Source organism: Schistocerca piceifrons, chromosome 3 (genome assembly GCF_021461385.2).
Source record: "Schistocerca piceifrons isolate TAMUIC-IGC-003096 chromosome 3, iqSchPice1.1, whole genome shotgun sequence".
Lineage (NCBI taxonomy): Eukaryota > Metazoa > Arthropoda > Insecta > Orthoptera > Acrididae > Schistocerca > Schistocerca piceifrons.
Genome location: NC_060140.1, coordinates 601,055,208 through 601,079,750, shown reverse-complemented (window position 1 = coordinate 601,079,750; position 24,543 = coordinate 601,055,208). Strand labels below are relative to the sequence as shown.

General features: G+C 41.9%; 13 non-coding genes across 13 annotated transcripts; all 13 read left to right on the top strand.

Moving 5' to 3' along the window:
- Positions 1-105: 105 nt before the first annotated feature.
- On the top strand, positions 106-224 carry LOC124791077. Its single transcript, XR_007016510.1, has one exon. It is a non-coding gene; the product is annotated as a U5 spliceosomal RNA (small nuclear RNA).
- A 2,410-nt stretch (positions 225-2,634) lies between these two features.
- LOC124790989 lies at positions 2,635-2,841 on the top strand. The gene has a single exon (XR_007016436.1). It is a non-coding gene; the product is annotated as a small nucleolar RNA U3 (small nucleolar RNA).
- Positions 2,842-3,794: 953 nt separating this feature from the next.
- On the top strand, positions 3,795-3,913 carry LOC124791028. Its single transcript, XR_007016468.1, has one exon. It is a non-coding gene; the product is annotated as a U5 spliceosomal RNA (small nuclear RNA).
- A 2,410-nt stretch (positions 3,914-6,323) lies between these two features.
- On the top strand, positions 6,324-6,530 carry LOC124790918. The gene has a single exon (XR_007016374.1). It is a non-coding gene; the product is annotated as a small nucleolar RNA U3 (small nucleolar RNA).
- Positions 6,531-7,483: 953 nt separating this feature from the next.
- Positions 7,484-7,602, top strand: LOC124791027. Its single transcript, XR_007016467.1, has one exon. It is a non-coding gene; the product is annotated as a U5 spliceosomal RNA (small nuclear RNA).
- A 2,411-nt stretch (positions 7,603-10,013) lies between these two features.
- On the top strand, positions 10,014-10,220 carry LOC124790957. The gene has a single exon (XR_007016408.1). It is a non-coding gene; the product is annotated as a small nucleolar RNA U3 (small nucleolar RNA).
- Positions 10,221-11,173: 953 nt separating this feature from the next.
- Positions 11,174-11,292, top strand: LOC124791075. Its single transcript, XR_007016509.1, has one exon. It is a non-coding gene; the product is annotated as a U5 spliceosomal RNA (small nuclear RNA).
- Positions 11,293-13,704: 2,412 nt separating this feature from the next.
- On the top strand, positions 13,705-13,911 carry LOC124790956. Its single transcript, XR_007016407.1, has one exon. It is a non-coding gene; the product is annotated as a small nucleolar RNA U3 (small nucleolar RNA).
- A 953-nt stretch (positions 13,912-14,864) lies between these two features.
- Positions 14,865-14,983, top strand: LOC124791074. Its single transcript, XR_007016508.1, has one exon. It is a non-coding gene; the product is annotated as a U5 spliceosomal RNA (small nuclear RNA).
- A 2,412-nt stretch (positions 14,984-17,395) lies between these two features.
- LOC124790998 lies at positions 17,396-17,602 on the top strand. Its single transcript, XR_007016444.1, has one exon. It is a non-coding gene; the product is annotated as a small nucleolar RNA U3 (small nucleolar RNA).
- Positions 17,603-18,555: 953 nt separating this feature from the next.
- On the top strand, positions 18,556-18,674 carry LOC124791073. Its single transcript, XR_007016507.1, has one exon. It is a non-coding gene; the product is annotated as a U5 spliceosomal RNA (small nuclear RNA).
- Positions 18,675-21,084: 2,410 nt separating this feature from the next.
- On the top strand, positions 21,085-21,291 carry LOC124790955. Its single transcript, XR_007016406.1, has one exon. It is a non-coding gene; the product is annotated as a small nucleolar RNA U3 (small nucleolar RNA).
- A 953-nt stretch (positions 21,292-22,244) lies between these two features.
- On the top strand, positions 22,245-22,363 carry LOC124791101. Its single transcript, XR_007016530.1, has one exon. It is a non-coding gene; the product is annotated as a U5 spliceosomal RNA (small nuclear RNA).
- Positions 22,364-24,543: the final 2,180 nt, after the last annotated feature.

Genomic DNA, 24,543 nt, shown 5'->3' with positions numbered 1-24,543 from the left:
GTCTGTTGACGGTAGAGAAGTAGACAAGACGGAAAGAATTTTCCGCGTTCTCGCGGAGAAGTAATAGAGAAGCAGCCATAAGTATTGAAGTGAGGGCGTTGATCGGCACTCTGGTTTCCCTTCAAAACGAATAAATCTTTCGCCTTTTACTAAAGATTTCCGTGGAGGGGAACATTAAATGAGTCTACAAGGTATTTTTCGTAGTGCTCGGCTATTGCTGAGCCATCATCACAAGTGAAAACGTAATGTAAGTAGCAAGAGGTAGATTGTGTTGTGTGAATGAAGGGCGTGGAGTAGCGGATGACGTTGGTTCAGGCAGATATTTGTTTTTTTAAAATTTGAAATTGTAATAGGCCGTGTCGTAGTATAATGAAACAAGTACATTTGCCCTGAAATGGCGTGCAGTGTGTTAGACGATTGTGTAAAGAGAGAGCTACAGGACTACCTGGAAACACTTGGTGAACCCTTGCCGTACCTCAGTTCTAGATGATTTGAGAGTGTTTACTTGCACTGCAGTTGCACAACAGCATATAAACTGATATTTGGAAGTGAATGATGAATGATAGGCTTTGTAAGAAATACTGGTATGTGATTAGTAGATTATGTTTTGAAACCCAAAATTATTTTTACCACAGAAGTTTGTGATTTGTAGGTATGATGTGAGTGAGCTTTGGGCCGAAGATGGTGGTTAGTTGGGCAGGATAAGTATTTAAATGGTTTTCAATAGAGTGGATATTAGTGACACTGGCTTGTTGCCATAATGTGTTTGTTCATAACAGTGTACTCAGTTGTGTAGAAGATTTAGGTGATAAAGAGACAGTTGTTGAATATGACATAAATAGCTAGAAATGAAGTAAGTAGCAATTTCCTGCTAGGTGTAGTTTGGGTATGGTGTGTCTCAGTGAGAGAGAAATCTTGAAATTGAAGGGTTGTTCCTAGCTACAGTCTTGGAAACTATGTATCTGCTGTTGACTCCAATGTTTTCAAGATTACTTGTGTACAAAATTGGGCAGACTTTGCAGTTTCTTCTTCAGTAAATCAGTGGAAGGTGGTGCAGATAATGGTAAAAATGTTCAGTGCCTCCTGTGAGTTGTTGATGCTGCTTGTCTTTTAAGTAAAATTGATAGGGGCTCTTGATTGACCCAGCCATACACAGAGCTGGTGCATACTTGGCTTGAGAAGACTTTGGTCAGTAAATGATGAAATACCAACACAGTGCTCACAACAAAGCTCCTTTCCCTGCATTCTAGTTTCCCTCGGGTATAGAGTGACATGATATTGGCAGAGGATGTGCAGATAATCACTTTGATCAGGCTGTTTGTTTTTTTAATGCTCTTTTACCAGAATCCATGCATAGTGATAACTGTGTTCTCTGGTGGAACACGATGAGAACATTGTGTGAAGTGCACGGAAGTAGCTATTTGAGTATGTATGAAAATGTGAGGTAACCACTGTTACTCCTAAATTTCTGTGGAATAAAGTTTTCTGTATGTGTGTGTGTTTGAAAATCCCAGAGGTTCAAGTTGGTAGTTTATATGTTGCAAGCGAAAAAAGCTTTTTAGTAAACTGAGGCACTAGCATTAGTTTCCTGTTCACTGTGACAAGGAAGCTAGTATAAAAAGTAGTTTGTGGTTTTGCTTGCAAAGAAGTGCTCATGGGATGAAAGCACTGCTTGGGATTATTCTGAGATGATGGGGGGATTGCTAAACATGTAGCATTTTAGTAAGGAGCTTGTCGGAGTAGTTGTATAGTTGTAAAATTATTTGTTATTTTATGAGAAATTTCTTTATTCATAGCACATGGGCCATCATAGTTGAAGCATACAGATTGGCATGGCATGCGTAGGTCTGTAAAATGTCCTGACAGTGATGTTCATAGAGACTTGTTGTGTACTTTGATTCTTCATCTGTTTAACAGTAGACATAAGAAATGTATTAGTGGAGCAAGTAGCTGTGAAATTACTGGTGTATGATTGATAGTATGGACGTGGCGCTGAATGGAAGTGTTTGTTCAGCTGTGGGTGTTTTCATAATTGCCATGTGAGGAAGAGCAATACTCGTGATAGGCGAAAAGAGATACAGAGAGAAACACATTTGTTGCGAGTATTGTATATCAGCAGCTCCAAGGGCGGGTATCAAGTAAGACGCAAAGTGAAACGAAAGAGGAAGTATGCATGAAAGAGGCCAAATATCGACAAGAGTTCGCACTGTTAGAGTGAGGTGAATGAGCTAGTGCTGTGCGAAAATTTTCGAAGAGAGAGGCGGTTTTAAAGAAAGCACAAGAGTCCTATGAATGCCCTCTTGTGTGTTTCTCTTTCAGTGGCTATTTGGCATGTCTGCTTGCGCCATAGAATGCTACTGTATGTGCCCCAGGCCGCCATCTAGCGGCCGGAGGTGCAAGCGGTGTTTACATACAGTCTCGCCTGAGGCAATGGTCTCTCATTTCGGAACGCAAGAAGCACTGGTAGCGCACAAAATAGCTGAGTGAGATCATGGCGGCCAAGTAAGAGTAGAAGTTGGTTCTTTGCAGAATGTCCGAGCTTGTAAATCGCGAAATGTGAAGAGTGTGTCGTATTCTCGTAGGGCGTGTTGACGGTCTCGTGGCATAAGTAGCGAGCGGTGATAGCTTGCAAGCAAGATCATACTTCACAGGATCATTTCTGTAGTATGTCTTCAACTCTCTCTAGTTCAAAGCTGGAGTAGACGTAACCACGATGATGAGTGGTAGCACTTTCCCCGAGCGTGAGGCTTGCGATCGAGATTCATCGCATCTTGGTTGTAATCGATGATCGTTCACCACATTCTGAGGGATGTGGGAAGGGAATAGCGCTTTCCGAGTGGTGGTTTTATTATATAGATTAGAAGCGTAAGTCATACCTTTGGTATCGGGACACGCGTCGTTGCAGAAATGTCGCTGCAGGTTGTGGAAGGACTTTGATTGCCACATGTCATGAAAGCTTTGTGGAAGTTTCTCGAGTGTCACGGGGACGAGCCATTTGATTTGGCCTGCTCCAAGTGCTAGGCTTGGATGACAACGACGTACTTTTGAGTTACAAGAATGAGTGAGCAACACAAGAAGAGTGCAATTGATGACCATAAAAAGCTGACACACAACACAGTCTTGATAATCACCACTAATGCATGATGTACGAAACATTTAGGAGGAGCACGTTTGGCTAGCAAACATGAATTGAGTGATTTGCAAGGCACTGTTATCTGCAAGAAGGAATGCATGAAATTGGCAAATGAATAAGACTGGTTCAAATACTATCGACAGAAATTTTATTTCTGTTGTCAACTAGTATTAATTAGATGTGTGGGAGTAGGGGGATATTTCCCTTGCACCATACATCTACATACACGTTGCGTCTGATGTGGCCTAGATTTGCGTACAAAGAACTGTCTAGTTGTCAGTTTTTTCAGTGAACGAGTGTGGTAGGGAGGAGAGAGATTAGTGTTAGATGCAGAGCAGTGCGGGCAGTTGTGTGTCGGACGTTGTATGTCGGACGGTGAGTCGCCGACAGGAATTAGGCGTGCTGCCATCTGTCGGCAGGTGAGGTAATGAAGCAGCTTGAATGGTGACAGAAATGATGGAAATAGTTAACTAAAGAGTAATAGCGACGACATTTGGCAGACACGTGTTTCAGCGTTGACAGTTAGTTTGGGGTGTGTGCTTGCATGACAGTGGAAGTCTGTTGACGGTAGAGAAGTAGACAAGACGGAAAGAATTTTCCGCGTTCTCGCGGAGAAGTAATAGAGAAGCAGCCATAAGTATTGAAGTGAGGGCGTTGATCGGCACTCTGGTTTCCCTTCAAAACGAATAAATCTTTCGCCTTTTACTAAAGATTTCCGTGGAGGGGAACATTAAATGAGTCTATAAGGTATTTTTCGTAGTGCTCGGCTATTGCTGAGCCATCATCACAAGTGAAAACGTAATGTAAGTAGCAAGAGGTAGATTGTGTTGTGTGAATGAAGGGCGTGGAGTAGCGGATGACGTTGGTTCAGGCAGATATTTGTTTTTTTAAAATTTGAAATTGTAATAGGCCGTGTCGTAGTATAATGAAACAAGTACATTTGCCCTGAAATGGCGTGCAGTGTGTTAGACGATTGTGTAAAGAGAGAGCTACAGGACTACCTGGAAACACTTGGTGAACCCTTGCCGTACCTCAGTTCTAGATGATTTGAGAGTGTTTACTTGCACTGCAGTTGCACAACAGCATATAAACTGATATTTGGAAGTGAATGATGAATGATAGGCTTTGTAAGAAATACTGGTATGTGATTAGTAGATTATGTTTTGAAACCCAAAATTATTTTTACCACAGAAGTTTGTGATTTGTAGGTATGATGTGAGTGAGCTTTGGGCCGAAGATGGTGGTTAGTTGGGCAGGATAAGTATTTAAATGGTTTTCAATAGAGTGGATATTAGTGACACTGGCTTGTTGCCATAATGTGTTTGTTCATAACAGTGTACTCAGTTGTGTAGAAGATTTAGGTGAGAAAGAGACAGTTGTTGAATATGACATAAATAGCTAGAAATGAAGTAAGTAGCAATTTCCTGCTAGGTGTAGTTTGGGTATGGTGTGTCTCAGTGAGAGAGAAATCTTGAAATTGAAGGGTTGTTCCTAGCTACAGTCTTGGAAACTATGTATCTGCTGTTGACTCCAATGTTTTCAAGATTACTTGTGTACAAAATTGGGCAGACTTTGCAGTTTCTTCTTCAGTAAATCAGTGGAAGGTGGTGCAGATAATGGTAAAAATGTTCAGTGCCTCCTGTGAGTTGTTGATGCTGCTTGTCTTTTAAGTAAAATTGATAGGGGCTCTTGATTGACCCAGCCATACACAGAGCTGGTGCATACTTGGCTTGAGAAGACTTTGGTCAGTAAATGATGAAATACCAACACAGTGCTCACAACAAAGCTCCTTTCCCTGCATTCTAGTTTCCCTCGGGTATAGAGTGACATGATATTGGCAGAGGATGTGCAGATAATCACTTTGATCAGGCTGTTTGTTTTTTTAATGCTCTTTTACCAGAATCCATGCATAGTGATAACTGTGTTCTCTGGTGGAACACGATGAGAACATTGTGTGAAGTGCACGGAAGTAGCTATTTGAGTATGTATGAAAATGTGAGGTAACCACTGTTACTCCTAAATTTCTGTGGAATAAAGTTTTCTGTATGTGTGTGTGTTTGAAAATCCCAGAGGTTCAAGTTGGTAGTTTATATGTTGCAAGCGAAAAAAGCTTTTTAGTAAACTGAGGCACTAGCATTAGTTTCCTGTTCACTGTGACAAGGAAGCTAGTATAAAAAGTAGTTTGTGGTTTTGCTTGCAAAGAAGTGCTCATGGGATGAAAGCACTGCTTGGGATTATTCTGAGATGATGGGGGGATTGCTAAACATGTAGCATTTTAGTAAGGAGCTTGTCGGAGTAGTTGTATAGTTGTAAAATTATTTGTTATTTTATGAGAAATTTCTTTATTCATAGCACATGGGCCGTCATAGTTGAAGCATACAGATTGGCATGGCATGCGTAGGTCTGTAAAATGTCCTGACAGTGATGTTCATAGAGACTTGTTGTGTACTTTGATTCTTCATCTGTTTAACAGTAGACATAAGAAATGTATTAGTGGAGCAAGTAGCTGTGAAATTACTGGTGTATGATTGATAGTATGGACGTGGCGCTGAATGGAAGTGTTTGTTCAGCTGTGGGTGTTTTCATAATTGCCATGTGAGGAAGAGCAATACTCGTGATAGGCGAAAAGAGATACAGAGAGAAACACATTTGTTGCGAGTATTGTATATCAGCAGCTCCAAGGGCGGGTATCAAGTAAGACGCAAAGTGAAACGAAAGAGGAAGTATGCATGAAAGAGGCCAAATATCGACAAGAGTTCGCACTGTTAGAGTGAGGTGAATGAGCTAGTGCTGTGCGAAAATTTTCGAAGAGAGAGGCGGTTTTAAAGAAAGCACAAGAGTCCTATGAATGCCCTCTTGTGTGTTTCTCTTTCAGTGGCTATTTGGCATGTCTGCTTGCGCCATAGAATGCTACTGTATGTGCCCCAGGCCGCCATCTAGCGGCCGGAGGTGCAAGCGGTGTTTACATACAGTCTCGCCTGAGGCAATGGTCTCTCATTTCGGAACGCAAGAAGCACTGGTAGCGCACAAAATAGCTGAGTGAGATCATGGCGGCCAAGTAAGAGTAGAAGTTGGTTCTTTGCAGAATGTCCGAGCTTGTAAATCGCGAAATGTGAAGAGTGTGTCGTATTCTCGTAGGGCGTGTTGACGGTCTCGTGGCATAAGTAGCGAGCGGTGATAGCTTGCAAGCAAGATCATACTTCACAGGATCATTTCTGTAGTATGTCTTCAACTCTCTCTAGTTCAAAGCTGGAGTAGACGTAACCACGATGATGAGTGGTAGCACTTTCCCTGAGCGTGAGGCTTGCGATCGAGATTCATCGCATCTTGGTTGTAATCGATGATCGTTCACCACATTCTTAGGGATGTGGGGAGGGAATAGCGCTTTCCGAGTGGTGGTTTTATTATATAGATTAGAAGCGTAAGTCATACCTTTGGTATCGGGACACGCGTCGTTGCAGAAATGTCGCTGCAGGTTGTGGAAGGACTTTGATTGCCACATGTCATGAAAGCTTTGTGGAAGTTTCTCGAGTGTCACGGGGACGAGCCATTTGATTTGGCCTGCTCCAAGTGCTAGGCTTGGATGACAACGACGTACTTTTGAGTTACAAGAATGAGTGAGCAACACAAGAAGAGTGCAATTGATGACCATAAAAAGCTGACACACAACACAGTCTTGATAATCACCACTAATGCATGATGTACGAAACATTTAGGAGGAGCACGTTTGGCTAGCAAACATGAATTGAGTGATTTGCAAGGCACTGTTATCTGCAAGAAGGAATGCATGAAATTGGCAAATGAATAAGACTGGTTCAAATACTATCGACAGAAATTTTATTTCTGTTGTCAACTAGTATTAATTAGATGTGTGGGAGTAGGGGGATATTTCCCTTGCACCATACATCTACATACACGTTGCGTCTGATGTGGCCTAGATTTGCGTACAAAGAACTGTCTAGTTGTCAGTTTTTTCAGTGAACGAGTGTGGTAGGGAGGAGAGAGATTAGTGTTAGATGCAGAGCAGTGCGGGCAGTTGTGTGTCGGACGTTGTATGTCGGACGGTGAGTCGCCGACAGGAATTAGGCGTGCTGCCATCTGTCGGCAGGTGAGGTAATGAAGCAGCTTGAATGGTGACAGAAATGATGGAAATAGTTAACTAAAGAGTAATAGCGACGACATTTGGCAGACACGTGTTTCAGCGTTGACAGTTAGTTTGGGGTGTGTGCTTGCATGACAGTGGAAGTCTGTTGACGGTAGAGAAGTAGACAAGACGGAAAGAATTTTCCGCGTTCTCGCGGAGAAGTAATAGAGAAGCAGCCATAAGTATTGAAGTGAGGGCGTTGATCGGCACTCTGGTTTCCCTTCAAAACGAATAAATCTTTCGCCTTTTACTAAAGATTTCCGTGGAGGGGAACATTAAATGAGTCTATAAGGTATTTTTCGTAGTGCTCGGCTATTGCTGAGCCATCATCACAAGTGAAAACGTAATGTAAGTAGCAAGAGGTAGATTGTGTTGTGTGAATGAAGGGCGTGGAGTAGCGGATGACGTTGGTTCAGGCAGATATTTGTTTTTTTAAAATTTGAAATTGTAATAGGCCGTGTCGTAGTATAATGAAACAAGTACATTTGCCCTGAAATGGCGTGCAGTGTGTTAGACGATTGTGTAAAGAGAGAGCTACAGGACTACCTGGAAACACTTGGTGAACCCTTGCCGTACCTCAGTTCTAGATGATTTGAGAGTGTTTACTTGCACTGCAGTTGCACAACAGCATATAAACTGATATTTGGAAGTGAATGATGAATGATAGGCTTTGTAAGAAATACTGGTATGTGATTAGTAGATTATGTTTTGAAACCCAAAATTATTTTTACCACAGAAGTTTGTGATTTGTAGGTATGATGTGAGTGAGCTTTGGGCCGAAGATGGTGGTTAGTTGGGCAGGATAAGTATTTAAATGGTTTTCAATAGAGTGGATATTAGTGACACTGGCTTGTTGCCATAATGTGTTTGTTCATAACAGTGTACTCAGTTGTGTAGAAGATTTAGGTGAGAAAGAGACAGTTGTTGAATATGACATAAATAGCTAGAAATGAAGTAAGTAGCAATTTCCTGCTAGGTGTAGTTTGGGTATGGTGTGTCTCAGTGAGAGAGAAATCTTGAAATTGAAGGGTTGTTCCTAGCTACAGTCTTGGAAACTATGTATCTGCTGTTGACTCCAATGTTTTCAAGATTACTTGTGTACAAAATTGGGCAGACTTTGCAGTTTCTTCTTCAGTAAATCAGTGGAAGGTGGTGCAGATAATGGTAAAAATGTTCAGTGCCTCCTGTGAGTTGTTGATGCTGCTTGTCTTTTAAGTAAAATTGATAGGGGCTCTTGATTGACCCAGCCATACACAGAGCTGGTGCATACTTGGCTTGAGAAGACTTTGGTCAGTAAATGATGAAATACCAACACAGTGCTCACAACAAAGCTCCTTTCCCTGCATTCTAGTTTCCCTCGGGTATAGAGTGACATGATATTGGCAGAGGATGTGCAGATAATCACTTTGATCAGGCTGTTTGTTTTTTTTAATGCTCTTTTACCAGAATCCATGCATAGTGATAACTGTGTTCTCTGGTGGAACACGATGAGAACATTGTGTGAAGTGCACGGAAGTAGCTATTTGAGTATGTATGAAAATGTGAGGTAACCACTGTTACTCCTAAATTTCTGTGGAATAAAGTTTTCTGTATGTGTGTGTGTTTGAAAATCCCAGAGGTTCAAGTTGGTAGTTTATATGTTGCAAGCGAAAAAAGCTTTTTAGTAAACTGAGGCACTAGCATTAGTTTCCTGTTCACTGTGACAAGGAAGCTAGTATAAAAAGTAGTTTGTGGTTTTGCTTGCAAAGAAGTGCTCATGGGATGAAAGCACTGCTTGGGATTATTCTGAGATGATGGGGGGATTGCTAAACATGTAGCATTTTAGTAAGGAGCTTGTCGGAGTAGTTGTATAGTTGTAAAATTATTTGTTATTTTATGAGAAATTTCTTTATTCATAGCACATGGGCCATCATAGTTGAAGCATACAGATTGGCATGGCATGCGTAGGTCTGTAAAATGTCCTGACAGTGATGTTCATAGAGACTTGTTGTGTACTTTGATTCTTCATCTGTTTAACAGTAGACATAAGAAATGTATTAGTGGAGCAAGTAGCTGTGAAATTACTGGTGTATGATTGATAGTATGGACGTGGCGCTGAATGGAAGTGTTTGTTCAGCTGTGGGTGTTTTCATAATTGCCATGTGAGGAAGAGCAATACTCGTGATAGGCGAAAAGAGATACAGAGAGAAACACATTTGTTGCGAGTATTGTATATCAGCAGCTCCAAGGGCGGGTATCAAGTAAGACGCAAAGTGAAACGAAAGAGGAAGTATGCATGAAAGAGGCCAATTATCGACAAGAGTTCGCACTGTTAGAGTGAGGTGAATGAGCTAGTGCTGTGCGAAAATTTTCGAAGAGAGAGGCGGTTTTAAAGAAAGCACAAGAGTCCTATGAATGCCCTCTTGTGTGTTTCTCTTTCAGTGGCTATTTGGCATGTCTGCTTGCGCCATAGAATGCTACTGTATGTGCCCCAGGCCGCCATCTAGCGGCCGGAGGTGCAAGCGGTGTTTACATACAGTCTCGCCTGAGGCAATGGTCTCTCATTTCGGAACGCAAGAAGCACTGGTAGCGCACAAAATAGCTGAGTGAGATCATGGCGGCCAAGTAAGAGTAGAAGTTGGTTCTTTGCAGAATGTCCGAGCTTGTAAATCGCGAAATGTGAAGAGTGTGTCGTATTCTCGTAGGGCGTGTTGACGGTCTCGTGGCATAAGTAGCGAGCGGTGATAGCTTGCAAGCAAGATCATACTTCACAGGATCATTTCTGTAGTATGTCTTCAACTCTCTCTAGTTCAAAGCTGGAGTAGACGTAACCACGATGATGAGTGGTAGCACTTTCCCTGAGCGTGAGGCTTGCGATCGAGATTCATCGCATCTTGGTTGTAATCGATGATCGTTCACCACATTCTGAGGGATGTGGGAAGGGAATAGCGCTTTCCGAGTGGTGGTTTTATTATATAGATTAGAAGCGTAAGTCATACCTTTGGTATCGGGACACGCGTCGTTGCAGAAATGTCGCTGCAGGTTGTGGAAGGACTTTGATTGCCACATGTCATGAAAGCTTTGTGGAAGTTTCTCGAGTGTCACGGGGACGAGCCATTTGATTTGGCCTGCTCCAAGTGCTAGGCTTGGATGACAACGACGTACTTTTGAGTTACAAGAATGAGTGAGCAACACAAGAAGAGTGCAATTGATGACCATAAAAAGCTGACACACAACACAGTCTTGATAATCACCACTAATGCATGATGTACGAAACATTTAGGAGGAGCACGTTTGGCTAGCAAACATGAATTGAGTGATTTGCAAGGCACTGTTATCTGCAAGAAGGAATGCATGAAATTGGCAAATGAATAAGACTGGTTCAAATACTATCGACAGAAATTTTATTTCTGTTGTCAACTAGTATTAATTAGATGTGTGGGAGTAGGGGGATATTTCCCTTGCACCATACATCTACATACACGTTGCGTCTGATGTGGCCTAGATTTGCGTACAAAGAACTGTCTAGTTGTCAGTTTTTTCAGTGAACGAGTGTGGTAGGGAGGAGAGAGATTAGTGTTAGATGCAGAGCAGTGCGGGCAGTTGTGTGTCGGACGTTGTATGTCGGACGGTGAGTCGCCGACAGGAATTAGGCGTGCTGCCATCTGTCGGCAGGTGAGGTAATGAAGCAGCTTGAATGGTGACAGAAATGATGGAAATAGTTAACTAAAGAGTAATAGCGACGACATTTGGTAGACACGTGTTTCAGCGTTGACAGTTAGTTTGGGGTGTGTGCTTGCATGACAGTGGAAGTCTGTTGACGGTAGAGAAGTAGACAAGACGGAAAGAATTTTCCGCGTTCTCGCGGAGAAGTAATAGAGAAGCAGCCATAAGTATTGAAGTGAGGGCGTTGATCGGCACTCTGGTTTCCCTTCAAAACGAATAAATCTTTCGCCTTTTACTAAAGATTTCCGTGGAGGGGAACATTAAATGAGTCTACAAGGTATTTTTCGTAGTGCTCGGCTATTGCTGAGCCATCATCACAAGTGAAAACGTAATGTAAGTAGCAAGAGGTAGATTGTGTTGTGTGAATGAAGGGCGTGGAGTAGCGGATGACGTTGGTTCAGGCAGATATTTGTTTTTTTAAAATTTGAAATTGTAATAGGCCGTGTCGTAGTATAATGAAACAAGTACATTTGCCCTGAAATGGCGTGCAGTGTGTTAGACGATTGTGTAAAGAGAGAGCTACAGGACTACCTGGAAACACTTGGTGAACCCTTGCCGTACCTCAGTTCTAGATGATTTGAGAGTGTTTACTTGCACTGCAGTTGCACAACAGCATATAAACTGATATTTGGAAGTGAATGATGAATGATAGGCTTTGTAAGAAATACTGGTATGTGATTAGTAGATTATGTTTTGAAACCCAAAATTATTTTTACCACAGAAGTTTGTGATTTGTAGGTATGATGTGAGTGAGCTTTGGGCCGAAGATGGTGGTTAGTTGGGCAGGATAAGTATTTAAATGGTTTTCAATAGAGTGGATATTAGTGACACTGGCTTGTTGCCATAATGTGTTTGTTCATAACAGTGTACTCAGTTGTGTAGAAGATTTAGGTGAGAAAGAGACAGTTGTTGAATATGACATAAATAGCTAGAAATGAAGTAAGTAGCAATTTCCTGCTAGGTGTAGTTTGGGTATGGTGTGTCTCAGTGAGAGAGAAATCTTGAAATTGAAGGGTTGTTCCTAGCTACAGTCTTGGAAACTATGTATCTGCTGTTGACTCCAATGTTTTCAAGATTACTTGTGTACAAAATTGGGCAGACTTTGCAGTTTCTTCTTCAGTAAATCAGTGGAAGGTGGTGCAGATAATGGTAAAAATGTTCAGTGCCTCCTGTGAGTTGTTGATGCTGCTTGTCTTTTAAGTAAAATTGATAGGGGCTCTTGATTGACCCAGCCATACACAGAGCTGGTGCATACTTGGCTTGAGAAGACTTTGGTCAGTAAATGATGAAATACCAACACAGTGCTCACAACAAAGCTCCTTTCCCTGCATTCTAGTTTCCCTCGGGTATAGAGTGACATGATATTGGCAGAGGATGTGCAGATAATCACTTTGATCAGGCTGTTTGTTTTTTTAATGCTCTTTTACCAGAATCCATGCATAGTGATAACTGTGTTCTCTGGTGGAACACGATGAGAACATTGTGTGAAGTGCACGGAAGTAGCTATTTGAGTATGTATGAAAATGTGAGGTAACCACTGTTACTCCTAAATTTCTGTGGAATAAAGTTTTCTGTATGTGTGTGTGTGTTTGAAAATCCCAGAGGTTCAAGTTGGTAGTTTATATGTTGCAAGCGAAAAAAGCTTTTTAGTAAACTGAGGCACTAGCATTAGTTTCCTGTTCACTGTGACAAGGAAGCTAGTATAAAAAGTAGTTTGTGGTTTTGCTTGCAAAGAAGTGCTCATGGGATGAAAGCACTGCTTGGGATTATTCTGAGATGATGGGGGGATTGCTAAACATGTAGCATTTTAGTAAGGAGCTTGTCGGAGTAGTTGTATAGTTGTAAAATTATTTGTTATTTTATGAGAAATTTCTTTATTCATAGCACATGGGCCATCATAGTTGAAGCATACAGATTGGCATGGCATGCGTAGGTCTGTAAAATGTCCTGACAGTGATGTTCATAGAGACTTGTTGTGTAGTTTGATTCTTCATCTGTTTAACAGTAGACATAAGAAATGTATTAGTGGAGCAAGTAGCTGTGAAATTACTGGTGTATGATTGATAGTATGGACGTGGCGCTGAATGGAAGTGTTTGTTCAGCTGTGGGTGTTTTCATAATTGCCATGTGAGGAAGAGCAATACTCGTGATAGGCGAAAAGAGATACAGAGAGAAACACATTTTTTGCGAGTATTGTATATCAGCAGCTCCAAGGGCGGGTATCAAGTAAGACGCAAAGTGAAACAAAAGAGGAAGTATGCATGAAAGAGGCCAAATATCGACAAGAGTTCGCACTGTTAGAGTGAGGTGAATGAGCTAGTGCTGTGCGAAAATTTTCGAAGAGAGAGGCGGTTTTAAAGAAAGCACAAGAGTCCTATGAATGCCCTCTTGTGTGTTTCTCTTTCAGTGGCTATTTGGCATGTCTGCTTGCGCCATAGAATGCTACTGTATGTGCCCCAGGCCGCCATCTAGCGGCCGGAGGTGCAAGCGGTGTTTACATACAGTCTCGCCTGAGGCAATGGTCTCTCATTTCGGAACGCAAGAAGCACTGGTAGCGCACAAAATAGCTGAGTGAGATCATGGCGGCCAAGTAAGAGTAGAAGTTGGTTCTTTGCAGAATGTCCGAGCTTGTAAATCGCGAAATGTGAAGAGTGTGTCGTATTCTCGTAGGGCGTGTTGACGGTCTCGTGGCATAAGTAGCGAGCGGTGATAGCTTGCAAGCAAGATCATACTTCACAGGATCATTTCTGTAGTATGTCTTCAACTCTCTCTAGTTCAAAGCTGGAGTAGACGTAACCACGATGATGAGTGGTAGCACTTTCCCTGAGCGTGAGGCTTGCGATCGAGATTCATCGCATCTTGGTTGTAATCGATGATCGTTCACCACATTCTGAGGGATGTGGGAAGGGAATAGCGCTTTCCGAGTGGTGGTTTTATTATATAGATTAGAAGCGTAAGTCATACCTTTGGTATCGGGACACGCGTCGTTGCAGAAATGTCGCTGCAGGTTGTGGAAGGACTTTGATTGCCACATGTCATGAAAGCTTTGTGGAAGTTTCTCGAGTGTCACGGGGACGAGCCATTTGATTTGGCCTGCTCCAAGTGCTAGGCTTGGATGACAACGACGTACTTTTGAGTTACAAGAATGAGTGAGCAACACAAGAAGAGTGCAATTGATGACCATAAAAAGCTGACACACAACACAGTCTTGATAATCACCACTAATGCATGATGTACGAAACATTTAGGAGGAGCACGTTTGGCTAGCAAACATGAATTGAGTGATTTGCAAGGCACTGTTATCTGCAAGAAGGAATGCATGAAATTGGCAAATGAATAAGACTGGTTCAAATACTATCGACAGAAATTTTATTTCTGTTGTCAACTAGTATTAATTAGATGTGTGGGAGTAGGGGGATATTTCCCTTGCACCATACATCTACATACACGTTGCGTCTGATGTGGCCTAGATTTGCGTACAAAGAACTGTCTAGTTGTCAGTTTTTTCAGTGAACGAGTGTGGTAGGGAGGAGAGAGATTAGTGTTAGATGCAGAGCAGTGCGGGCAGTTGTGTGTCGGACGTTGTATGTCGGACGGTGAGTCGCCGACAGGAATTAGGCGTGCTGCCATCTGTCGGCAGGTGAGGTAATGAAGCAGCTTGAATGGTGACAGAAATGATGGAAATAGTTAACTAAAGAGTAATAGCGACGACATTTGGCAGACACGTGTTTCAGCGTTGACAGTTAGTTTGGGGTGTGTGCTTGCATGACAGTGGAAGTCTGTTGACGGTAGAGAAGTAGACAAGACGGAAAGAATTTTCCGCGTTCTCGCGGAGAAGTAATAGAGAAGCAGCCATAAGTATTGAAGTGAGGGCGTTGATCGGCACTCTGGTTTCCCTTCAAAACGAATAAATCTTTCGCCTTTTACTAAAGATTTCCGTGGAGGGGAACATTAAATGAGTCTACAAGGTATTTTTCGTAGTGCTCGGCTATTGCTGAGCCATCATCACAAGTGAAAACGTAATGTAAGTAGCAAGAGGTAGATTGTGTTGTGTGAATGAAGGGCGTGGAGTAGCGGATGACGTTGGTTCAGGCAGATATTTGTTTTTTTAAAATTTGAAATTGTAATAGGCAGTGTCGTAGTATAATGAAACAAGTACATTTGCCCTGAAATGGCGTGCAGTGTGTTAGACGATTGTGTAAAGAGAGAGCTACAGGACTACCTGGAAACACTTGGTGAACCCTTGCCGTACCTCAGTTCTAGATGATTTGAGAGTGTTTACTTGCACTGCAGTTGCACAACAGCATATAAACTGATATTTGGAAGTGAATGATGAATGATAGGCTTTGTAAGAAATACTGGTATGTGATTAGTAGATTATGCTTTGAAACCCAAAATTATTTTTACCACAGAAGTTTGTGATTTGTAGGTATGATGTGAGTGAGCTTTGGGCCGAAGATGGTGGTTAGTTGGGCAGGATAAGTATTTAAATGGTTTTCAATAGAGTGGATATTAGTGACACTGGCTTGTTGCCATAATGTGTTTGTTCATAACAGTGTACTCAGTTGTGTAGAAGATTTAGGTGAGAAAGAGACAGTTGTTGAATATGACATAAATAGCTAGAAATGAAGTAAGTAGCAATTTCCTGCTAGGTGTAGTTTGGGTATGGTGTGTCTCAGTGAGAGAGAAATCTTGAAATTGAAGGGTTGTTCCTAGCTACAGTCTTGGAAACTATGTATCTGCTGTTGACTCCAATGTTTTCAAGATTACTTGTGTACAAAATTGGGCAGACTTTGCAGTTTCTTCTTCAGTAAATCAGTGGAAGGTGGTGCAGATAATGGTAAAAATGTTCAGTGCCTCCTGTGAGTTGTTGATGCTGCTTGTCTTTTAAGTAAAATTGATAGGGGCTCTTGATTGACCCAGCCATACACAGAGCTGGTGCATACTTGGCTTGAGAAGACTTTGGTCAGTAAATGATGAAATACCAACACAGTGCTCACAACAAAGCTCCTTTCCCTGCATTCTAGTTTCCCTCGGGTATAGAGTGACATGATATTGGCAGAGGATGTGCAGATAATCACTTTGATCAGGCTGTTTGTTTTTTTAATGCTCTTTTACCAGAATCCATGCATAGTGATAACTGTGTTCTCTGGTGGAACACGATGAGAACATTGTGTGAAGTGCACGGAAGTAGCTATTTGAGTATGTATGAAAATGTGAGGTAACCACTGTTACTCCTAAATTTCTGTGGAATAAAGTTTTCTGTATGTGTGTGTGTGTTTGAAAATCCCAGAGGTTCAAGTTGGTAGTTTATATGTTGCAAGCGAAAAAAGCTTTTTAGTAAACTGAGGCACTAGCATTAGTTTCCTGTTCACTGTGACAAGGAAGCTAGTATAAAAAGTAGTTTGTGGTTTTGCTTGCAAAGAAGTGCTCATGGGATGAAAGCACTGCTTGGGATTATTCTGAGATGATGGGGGGATTGCTAAACATGTAGCATTTTAGTAAGGAGCTTGTCGGAGTAGTTGTATAGTTGTAAAATTATTTGTTATTTTATGAGAAATTTCTTTATTCATAGCACATGGGCCATCATAGTTGAAGCATACAGATTGGCATGGCATGCGTAGGTCTGTAAAATGTCCTGACAGTGATGTTCATAGAGACTTGTTGTGTACTTTGATTCTTCATCTGTTTAACAGTAGACATAAGAAATGTATTAGTGGAGCAAGTAGCTGTGAAATTACTGGTGTATGATTGATAGTATGGACGTGGCGCTGAATGGAAGTGTTTGTTCAGCTGTGGGTGTTTTCATAATTGCCATGTGAGGAAGAGCAATACTCGTGATAGGCGAAAAGAGATACAGAGAGAAACACATTTTTTGCGAGTATTGTATATCAGCAGCTCCAAGGGCGGGTATCAAGTAAGACGCAAAGTGAAACGAAAGAGGAAGTATGCATGAAAGAGGCCAAATATCGACAAGAGTTCGCACTGTTAGAGTGAGGTGAATGAGCTAGTGCTGTGCGAAAATTTTCGAAGAGAGAGGCGGTTTTAAAGAAAGCACAAGAGTCCTATGAATGCCCTCTTGTGTGTTTCTCTTTCAGTGGCTATTTGGCATGTCTGCTTGCGCCATAGAATGCTACTGTATGTGCCCCAGGCCGCCATCTAGCGGCCGGAGGTGCAAGCGGTGTTTACATACAGTCTCGCCTGAGGCAATGGTCTCTCATTTCGGAACGCAAGAAGCACTGGTAGCGCACAAAATAGCTGAGTGAGATCATGGCGGCCAAGTAAGAGTAGAAGTTGGTTCTTTGCAGAATGTCCGAGCTTGTAAATCGCGAAATGTGAAGAGTGTGTCGTATTCTCGTAGGGCGTGTTGACGGTCTCGTGGCATAAGTAGCGAGCGGTGATAGCTTGCAAGCAAGATCATACTTCACAGGATCATTTCTGTAGTATGTCTTCAACTCTCTCTAGTTCAAAGCTGTAGTAGACGTAACCACGATGATGAGTGGTAGCACTTTCCCTGAGCGTGAGGCTTGCGATCGAGATTCATCGCATCTTGGTTGTAATCGATGATCGTTCACCACATTCTGAGGGATGTGGGAAGGGAATAGCGCTTTCCGAGTGGTGGTTTTATTATATAGATTAGAAGCGTAAGTCATACCTTTGGTATCGGGACACGCGTCGTTGCAGAAATGTCGCTGCAGGTTGTGGAAGGACTTTGATTGCCACATGTCATGAAAGCTTTGTGGAAGTTTCTCGAGTGTCACGGGGACGAGCCATTTGATTTGGCCTGCTCCAAGTGCTAGGCTTGGATGACAACGACGTACTTTTGAGTTACAAGAATGAGTGAGCAACACAAGAAGAGTGCAATTGATGACCATAAAAAGCTGACACACAACACAGTCTTGATAATCACCACTAATGCATGATGTACGAAACATTTAGGAGGAGCACGTTTGGCTAGCAAACATGAATTGAGTGATTTGCAAGGCACTGTTATCTGCAAGAAGGAATGCATGAAATTGGCAAATGAATAAGACTGGTTCAAATACTATCGACAGAAATTTTATTTCTGTTGTCAACTAGTATTAATTAGATGTGTGGGAGTAGGGGGATATTTCCCTTGCACCATACATCTACATACACGTTGCGTCTGATGTGGCCTAGATTTGCGTACAAAGAACTGTCTAGTTGTCAGTTTTTTCAGTGAACGAGTGTGGTAGGGAGGAGAGAGATTAGTGTTAGATGCAGAGCAGTGCGGGCAGTTGTGTGTCGGACGTTGTATGTCGGACGGTGAGTCGCCGACAGGAATTAGGCGTGCTGCCATCTGTCGGCAGGTGAGGTAATGAAGCAGCTTGAATGGTGACAGAAATGATGGAAATAGTTAACTAAAGAGTAATAGCGACGACATTTGGCAGACACGTGTTTCAGCGTTGACAGTTAGTTTGGGGTGTGTGCTTGCATGACAGTGGAAGTCTGTTGACGGTAGAGAAGTAGACAAGACGGAAAGAATTTTCCGCGTTCTCGCGGAGAAGTAATAGAGAAGCAGCCATAAGTATTGAAGTGAGGGCGTTGATCGGCACTCTGGTTTCCCTTCAAAACGAATAAATCTTTCGCCTTTTACTAAAGATTTCCGTGGAGGGGAACATTAAATGAGTCTACAAGGTATTTTTCGTAGTGCTCGGCTATTGCTGAGCCATCATCACAAGTGAAAACGTAATGTAAGTAGCAAGAGGTAGATTGTGTTGTGTGAATGAAGGGCGTGGAGTAGCGGATGACGTTGGTTCAGGCAGATATTTGTTTTTTTAAAATTTGAAATTGTAATAGGCAGTGTCGTAGTATAATGAAACAAGTACATTTGCCCTGAAATGGCGTGCAGTGTGTTAGACGATTGTGTAAAGAGAGAGCTACAGGACTACCTGGAAACACTTGGTGAACCCTTGCCGTACCTCAGTTCTAGATGATTTGAGAGTGTTTACTTGCACTGCAGTTGCACAACAGCATATAAACTGATATTTGGAAGTGAATGATGAATGATAGGCTTTGTAAGAAATACTGGTATGTGATTAGTAGATTATGCTTTGAAACCCAAAATTATTTTTACCACAGAAGTTTGTGATTTGTAGGTATGATGTGAGTGAGCTTTGGGCCGAAGATGGTGGTTAGTTGGGCAGGATAAGTATTTAAATGGTTTTCAATAGAGTGGATATTAGTGACACTGGCTTGTTGCCATAATGTGTTTGTTCATAACAGTGTACTCAGTTGTGTAGAAGATTTAGGTGAGAAAGAGACAGTTGTTGAATATGACATAAATAGCTAGAAATGAAGTAAGTAGCAATTTCCTGCTAGGTGTAGTTTGGGTATGGTGTGTCTCAGTGAGAGAGAAATCTTGAAATTGAAGGGTTGTTCCTAGCTACAGTCTTGGAAACTATGTATCTGCTGTTGACTCCAATGTTTTCAAGATTACTTGTGTACAAAATTGGGCAGACTTTGCAGTTTCTTCTTCAGTAAATCAGTGGAAGGTGGTGCAGATAATGGTAAAAATGTTCAGTGCCTCCTGTGAGTTGTTGATGCTGCTTGTCTTTTAAGTAAAATTGATAGGGGCTCTTGATTGACCCAGCCATACACAGAGCTGGTGCATACTTGGCTTGAGAAGACTTTGGTCAGTAAATGATGAAATACCAACACAGTGCTCACAACAAAGCTCCTTTCCCTGCATTCTAGTTTCCCTCGGGTATAGAGTGACATGATATTGGCAGAGGATGTGCAGATAATCACTTTGATCAGGCTGTTTGTTTTTTTAATGCTCTTTTACCAGAATCCATGCATAGTGATAACTGTGTTCTCTGGTGGAACACGATGAGAACATTGTGTGAAGTGCACGGAAGTAGCTATTTGAGTATGTATGAAAATGTGAGGTAACCACTGTTACTCCTAAATTTCTGTGGAATAAAGTTTTCTGTATGTGTGTGTGTTTGAAAATCCCAGAGGTTCAAGTTGGTAGTTTATATGTTGCAAGCGAAAAAAGCTTTTTAGTAAACTGAGGCACTAGCATTAGTTTCCTGTTCACTGTGACAAGGAAGCTAGTATAAAAAGTAGTTTGTGGTTTTGCTTGCAAAGAAGTGCTCATGGGATGAAAGCACTGCTTGGGATTATTCTGAGATGATGGGGGGATTGCTAAACATGTAGCATTTTAGTAAGGAGCTTGTCGGAGTAGTTGTATAGTTGTAAAATTATTTGTTATTTTATGAGAAATTTCTTTATTCATAGCACATGGGCCATCATAGTTGAAGCATACAGATTGGCATGGCATGCGTAGGTCTGTAAAATGTCCTGACAGTGATGTTCATAGAGACTTGTTGTGTAGTTTGATTCTTCATCTGTTTAACAGTAGACATAAGAAATGTATTAGTGGAGCAAGTAGCTGTGAAATTACTGGTGTATGATTGATAGTATGGACGTGGCGCTGAATGGAAGTGTTTGTTCAGCTGTGGGTGTTTTCATAATTGCCATGTGAGGAAGAGCAATACTCGTGATAGGCGAAAAGAGATACAGAGAGAAACACATTTGTTGCGAGTATTGTATATCAGCAGCTCCAAGGGCGGGTATCAAGTAAGACGCAAAGTGAAACGAAAGAGGAAGTATGCATGAAAGAGGCCGAATATCGACAAGAGTTCGCACTGTTAGAGTGAGGTGAATGAGCTAGTGCTGTGCGAAAATTTTCGAAGAGAGAGGCGGTTTTAAAGAAAGCACAAGAGTCCTATGAATGCCCTCTTGTGTGTTTCTCTTTCAGTGGCTATTTGGCATGTCTGCTTGCGCCATAGAATGCTACTGTATGTGCCCCAGGCCGCCATCTAGCGGCCGGAGGTGCAAGCGGTGTTTACATACAGTCTCGCCTGAGGCAATGGTCTCTCATTTCGGAACGCAAGAAGCACTGGTAGCGCACAAAATAGCTGAGTGAGATCATGGCGGCCAAGTAAGAGTAGAAGTTGGTTCTTTGCAGAATGTCCGAGCTTGTAAATCGCGAAATGTGAAGAGTGTGTCGTATTCTCGTAGGGCGTGTTGACGGTCTCGTGGCATAAGTAGCGAGCGGTGATAGCTTGCAAGCAAGATCATACTTCACAGGATCATTTCTGTAGTATGTCTTCAACTCTCTCTAGTTCAAAGCTGGAGTAGACGTAACCACGATGATGAGTGGTAGCACTTTCCCTGAGCGTGAGGCTTGCGATCGAGATTCATCGCATCTTGGTTGTAATCGATGATCGTTCACCACATTCTGAGGGATGTGGGAAGGGAATAGCGCTTTCCGAGTGGTGGTTTTATTATATAGATTAGAAGCGTAAGTCATACCTTTGGTATCGGGACACGCGTCGTTGCAGAAATGTCGCTGCAGGTTGTGGAAGGACTTTGATTGCCACATGTCATGAAAGCTTTGTGGAAGTTTCTCGAGTGTCACGGGGACGAGCCATTTGATTTGGCCTGCTCCAAGTGCTAGGCTTGGATGACAACGACGTACTTTTGAGTTACAAGAATGAGTGAGCAACACAAGAAGAGTGCAATTGATGACCATAAAAAGCTGACACACAACACAGTCTTGATAATCACCACTAATGCATGATGTACGAAACATTTAGGAGGAGCACGTTTGGCTAGCAAACATGAATTGAGTGATTTGCAAGGCACTGTTATCTGCAAGAAGGAATGCATGAAATTGGCAAATGAATAAGACTGGTTCAAATACTATCGACAGAAATTTTATTTCTGTTGTCAACTAGTATTAATTAGATGTGTGGGAGTAGGGGGATATTTCCCTTGCACCATACATCTACATACACGTTGCGTCTGATGTGGCCTAGATTTGCGTACAAAGAACTGTCTAGTTGTCAGTTTTTTCAGTGAACGAGTGTGGTAGGGAGGAGAGAGATTAGTGTTAGATGCAGAGCAGTGCGGGCAGTTGTGTGTCGGACGTTGTATGTCGGACGGTGAGTCGCCGACAGGAATTAGGCGTGCTGCCATCTGTCGGCAGGTGAGGTAATGAAGCAGCTTGAATGGTGACAGAAATGATGGAAATAGTTAACTAAAGAGTAATAGCGACGACATTTGGCAGACACGTGTTTCAGCGTTGACAGTTAGTTTGGGGTGTGTGCTTGCATGACAGTGGAAGTCTGTTGACGGTAGAGAAGTAGACAAGACGGAAAGAATTTTCCGCGTTCTCGCGGAGAAGTAATAGAGAAGCAGCCATAAGTATTGAAGTGAGGGCGTTGATCGGCACTCTGGTTTCCCTTCAAAACGAATAAATCTTTCGCCTTTTACTAAAGATTTCCGTGGAGGGGAACGTTAAATGAGTCTACAAGGTATTTTTCGTAGTGCTCGGCTATTGCTGAGCCATCATCACAAGTGAAAACGTAATGTAAGTAGCAAGAGGTAGATTGTGTTGTGTGAATGAAGGGCGTGGAGTAGCGGATGACGTTGGTTCAGGCAGATATTTGTTTTTTTAAAATTTGAAATTGTAATAGGCAGTGTCGTAGTATAATGAAACAAGTACATTTGCCCTGAAATGGCGTGCAGTGTGTTAGACGATTGTGTAAAGAGAGAGCTACAGGACTACCTGGAAACACTTGGTGAACCCTTGCCGTACCTCAGTTCTAGATGATTTGAGAGTGTTTACTTGCACTGCAGTTGCACAACAGCATATAAACTGATATTTGGAAGTGAATGATGAATGATAGGCTTTGTAAGAAATACTGGTATGTGATTAGTAGATTATGCTTTGAAACCCAAAATTATTTTTACCACAGAAGTTTGTGATTTGTAGGTATGATGTGAGTGAGCTTTGGGCCGAAGATGGTGGTTAGTTGGGCAGGATAAGTATTTAAATGGTTTTCAATAGAGTGGATATTAGTGACACTGGCTTGTTGCCATAATGTGTTTGTTCATAACAGTGTACTCAGTTGTGTAGAAGATTTAGGTGAGAAAGAGACAGTTGTTGAATATGACATAAATAGCTAGAAATGAAGTAAGTAGCAATTTCCTGCTAGGTGTAGTTTGGGTATGTTGTGTCTCAGTGAGAGAGAAATCTTGAAATTGAAGGGTTGTTCCTAGCTACAGTCTTGGAAACTATGTATCTGCTGTTGACTCCAATGTTTTCAAGATTACTTGTGTACAAAATTGGGCAGACTTTGCAGTTTCTTCTTCAGTAAATCAGTGGAAGGTGGTGCAGATAATGGTAAAAATGTTCAGTGCCTCCTGTGAGTTGTTGATGCTGCTTGTCTTTTAAGTAAAATTGATAGGGGCTCTTGATTGACCCAGCCATACACAGAGCTGGTGCATACTTGGCTTGAGAAGACTTTGGTCAGTAAATGATGAAATACCAACACAGTGCTCACAACAAAGCTCCTTTCCCTGCATTCTAGTTTCCCTCGGGTATAGAGTGACATGATATTGGCAGAGGATGTGCAGATAATCACTTTGATCAGGCTGTTTGTTTTTTTAATGCTCTTTTACCAGAATCCATGCATAGTGATAACTGTGTTCTCTGGTGGAACACGATGAGAACATTGTGTGAAGTGCACGGAAGTAGCTATTTGAGTATGTATGAAAATGTGAGGTAACCACTGTTACTCCTAAATTTCTGTGGAATAAAGTTTTCTGTATGTGTGTGTGTTTGAAAATCCCAGAGGTTCAAGTTGGTAGTTTATATGTTGCAAGCGAAAAAAGCTTTTTAGTAAACTGAGGCACTAGCATTAGTTTCCTGTTCACTGTGACAAGGAAGCTAGTATAAAAAGTAGTTTGTGGTTTTGCTTGCAAAGAAGTGCTCATGGGATGAAAGCACTGCTTGGGATTATTCTGAGATGATGGGGGGATTGCTAAACATGTAGCATTTTAGTAAGGAGCTTGTCGGAGTAGTTGTATAGTTGTAAAATTATTTGTTATTTTATGAGAAATTTCTTTATTCATAGCACATGGGCCATCATAGTTGAAGCATACAGATTGGCATGGCATGCGTAGGTCTGTAAAATGTCCTGACAGTGATGTTCATAGAGACTTGTTGTGTACTTTGATTCTTCATCTGTTTAACAGTAGACATAAGAAATGTATTAGTGGAGCAAGTAGCTGTGAAATTACTGGTGTATGATTGATAGTATGGACGTGGCGCTGAATGGAAGTGTTTGTTCAGCTGTGGGTGTTTTCATAATTGCCATGTGAGGAAGAGCAATACTCGTGATAGGCGAAAAGAGATACAGAGAGAAACACATTTGTTGCGAGTATTGTATATCAGCAGCTCCAAGGGCGGGTATCAAGTAAGACGCAAAGTGAAACGAAAGAGGAAGTATGCATGAAAGAGGCCGAATATCGACAAGAGTTCGCACTGTTAGAGTGAGGTGAATGAGCTAGTGCTGTGCGAAAATTTTCGAAGAGAGAGGCGGTTTTAAAGAAAGCACAAGAGTCCTATGAATGCCCTCTTGTGTGTTTCTCTTTCAGTGGCTATTTGGCATGTCTGCTTGCGCCATAGAATGCTACTGTATGTGCCCCAGGCCGCCATCTAGCGGCCGGAGGTGCAAGCGGT